Here is a 3962-nt window from a genome sequence, read left to right as displayed (position 1 = left end):
CCAAGGCCAAGGCCAAGGCAAAGGCAAAGGCAAAGGCAAAGGCGCAGCCGACGTTCACCGCCGACGACGAGGAGGACTCCGACGCGTCGGGCGCCGACACCGCCTCTTCGGAAGAGGTGGCGAGCAGGAAGCGCCACCGCGATGATGACGACGAGGCGGGGCCATCAGCGAAGAAGAAGAAGTAGATAGTTTATATGTATTTAATTATATTTTTCCGAAGTTTTACATATAATTTGTTTATGTTCAACCGATTTGAATATTAGTAAATAGTTTTTTCTAGCAAAAAAAGTAATTTTAATGTTTGGGGCGGCGTTTGGGGGACGCGGCTGGGGAGCGACGTCCCCCAAACGCGGCACGAACAAAACACGTCCCCCAAACGCTCGATCCGGCGCGCTTTGGGGGACGGTTTGGGGGACGCGACTGGAGATGCTCTAAATCACCCTGCATGCAGGCTTCCATTTCAAAGCAGTGTGCATGCAACTTCAATTGGCTGTGTGCCAGCACGCGGCATTAATTCCAGCAAAATGAGGAGGGCTGGTGTGGGTAGTTAATTCTAAAGTTTTCTCCGGCTATAAACGGCAAGGGAGAAAAATAAGGAGGGAGGTAGAGATTTATGAGGGGTACATTTGGAAACAAATCATCGCGCGTTAACCACCTTAATCGCCGTGCAGAATTTTTTACGCCTTATTCCATGGGAAGGAGGGAGTGCATAACATTTTTGGGTGAAAGTGGCTATTAGATGTGATTCCATGTGGCATTTTAAGGTCTAGTGCGTCACTATTGCATGCGTGAAATCCATGCATCGTCTCGGTGTCGTGGCAGCATGCTAAGGTTCCCGATTGTCTCAAGGTTCCATAGTCATCCCACCCATTTCCGCATGGCTATGGCTCGAGATCGAAGTTTTGGGACCTTTCCCGCCCTCTTTCAACTTTTGGCATCTTTACCGCCTGTTTTTCATTCCGCCAAATCTCCCATCCAATTTTCGGCACGCATATTTCCTGGGTTTTCCCGCCAAACTTTTTCATCGGTAGATTTCATTGGTCTTTGGGAGGCCCACCATTTTTCTGATAGGTTTAATTTGTCGATAGATCTAACTTCCCGAGTGCTTCCGACGCCACCAAAATCACCTAGATCGGAGCATAGAATCTACGATTCTTGGAAAACGTTGTTGACAATACGAAAATTTGGTAGTGGGGCTAACCAAAATTAGGTGTGCTAGCCGTGGCGAAATCCAGCGAGAAAAATATCGGAACAAAAGTTTTTGTTCTGAAAGATATTTACAAGAAAAACGAGCGGGAAACTCCTGAAATAAATAAAAAAACGGTGTGCTATAACAAGACGTGAACCTTGCACCTTGCATTTTAGATGCCCTTAGAGAATCACATTTTTCTTAGGCGGTGTACCCGGTTACGAAGAATAATGGTAGGTCACTGGATGATCGAAAATCTGAGCGATGGCTTTTCATTCAGGTGATCCCTAGGTAGGTCCTGCCATCCAATAGTCGTGAAAAGAGGTTATTGATAGTTTGTCTAATAGAAAGAAATACAAGTAGGAAGTGTTGAGAAATCCAGTAAGGAGAGATGAGATATTGCAACGCCCACATATCACAATTTGATCTAGGGCTTCGTCCCCTCGCCGGCGACGCCGTTGGTCCGCTCCGCCTCCGGTGGCCTTGGCGTCTTGGAGGTGTGACGGACAACGGCCTCTCACCGGCGGAGAGTTTTTGTTCTTTGTTAGGTTGTTTTCAGTGTCTTCTTTGGGATGGTGAGGCGGCGGCTACATCCTAAAATCAGAATAAGATCCTTCTCGCCCTATCCTCTCTCCGGTGCGTCTTGCATCGGCGGAGGGCGCGTCGAGTCGTGTGCCCGGTGGATCTCGTAGGATCCGGTCGGTTTTCGTGTTCGTTTGAGTGGTTTCGGGTCAGTCTCTTCCGATCTACGGTTGTCATTTTTGGCAATGGTTGTTGCTCTGGTGCGCTAGTCCTATGGGTCTTAGCACGACGACTTCCCGTTTGTCTACTACAACAAGCTCTACTACGACAAGCTTTGCCTGACTCCGGTGATGCAAGGGCGAGAACAGCGGCGCGCCTTCGGCTCGCTCGCTCATGTCTGTAGTCGTCGCTAGGTGGTTCAAAGGTCTACTTGTAATTATTATTACTTTAGATCTGCTTGCACTAGTATTGATGGTTATTAATAGATTGGCGAAATTTAGCAAAAAAAAAGGTGTAGAGTTTATCTTTTGATTGATGATAGAGCGTCGTTGCATCGATTCATTCTCCCTTAAACGGTAACAAAACGATTGTGCTTATCTGTATGGGCTTCGAGTATATGTGTAGCATGGTCCTTGTGGCCGGACACGTACGTACCGTTACTCGAATCAGCTAATGGATCCCTAGTTTTCGTAGCATTTGGGCGGGAGAGAACTAGTGCCGTACATGCCGGCTCCCCTTGGACAGTAGTAGCGAGCTACGAGATCGAGTTAGAAGCTAGCCTTACATTGGCTCACGTACGTGCATGTGCAGGTCGATCTGACCGCTACTTCATGCTCTGAGGCTGCTCATAGTGGGGAGTAACTTAGACAAGTAACATATACCATGTTACTAGTCTAGGTTACTACCTTCATAGTGGGTAGTAACTTATATGTGGTGTCATGCATTGTGTCATTTATTATGTTGTAGACTCATTTTGCCTTGGGGTGTGTGATGTTATGGTAACATAGCTAGTTACCACCCCACTCTCTTTCTTCATTTATTCGCATGCCATGTCACCAAAATGCCTTGAGATATGTGATGTTACTAGCTATGTTACTCCCACTATGAGCAGTCTGACGACTAACCTGATCAGTTCTGAATCATTTGGGGAAATTAAAGGTAGCAGTTAATTAGTAATGTTCTTAGAAAATTTTGGCATTACTTGCCTTCTTTTTTGGACGATCACAATTCAAACATTAAACAGCAAGTCTAACCAAATAGACTTTATCGACTCCCAAGTTTGAAATTAATGAACAGCAAATCTGTTCAAAAGTTTCACAAGACCTATTCTCTTCTTTGGACCTTTGGTCCACACAACAATTAGATACATTATACTAACAGCACACACAACACAGCAAATGTGACATCTACATCTAAAATTAAACTCGGACTTGGCAGTTCAATTTAACACGAATGCAAGTTAGCAACGAAAATGTGCACAGGGGAAAGAACAGTTACTACAACTTCGAGTCCGCTCCGAAATTCATCCAACCAGTATTACAAAAGAAGCAGCCAGAAGCACCGGGGGCCGAAGCAGCAGGCCAGTGAGGGAGTTCGTTGTATACCAGGCAGCAATGTCTTACTCAAAGGCAGGCCAATATGTTCGGACCCTCCCCTGCTGCAGCAAACCAAAACGGCAGGACCTGTAGCATCATATAAAACTTGACATTATTATCAACACGTGTTAAGTACTACCTATATTACCATCGGTTGCAAATAAACCATCTTGCTTGATATGCTATATAAGATAGAGCAAGTTCCCAAAGAACCACATGCACAGATGGAGATCTAGTCCTGATCAGCCCCAAAAATTACAACCAGCAACATTATACACAAAACCCTCTTAAATACCAAAAACTGAGAAAGAGGGGGTTGGATCCTGTGTGGGTGGGTTGGATTGCGCATTCAGATTCAGATTCGCCAGCGTTGGAGTGACTTTGGCTCATGCGCGCGATCGCGAGTAAAGCATCCTGGTCCTGGTTCCCGGCCTAGTAGGAGCGGATTGAACTGACTGAGAGCGTGCCGTGCTTCAAAATCGGTCCATCCACGTTTTCGGCCAGCTCGCCAACTCGATCGCTGGATTTTGGAGTCTCAATGTCAATGACGCGAGAGTGAAAAGGCAAGCCACGCCTAGCTGCTCGATACCAGACACTATAAAGAACACGCGCAAGATGCAACACACATCGCCGGGCCGGACGAACTCTGCATGGAC

This window comes from Lolium perenne, chromosome 3, assembly GCF_019359855.2.
Source record: "Lolium perenne isolate Kyuss_39 chromosome 3, Kyuss_2.0, whole genome shotgun sequence".
In the NCBI taxonomy this organism is placed as follows: Eukaryota; Viridiplantae; Streptophyta; class Magnoliopsida; order Poales; family Poaceae; genus Lolium; species Lolium perenne.
This window is presented reverse-complemented; position numbering follows the sequence as displayed.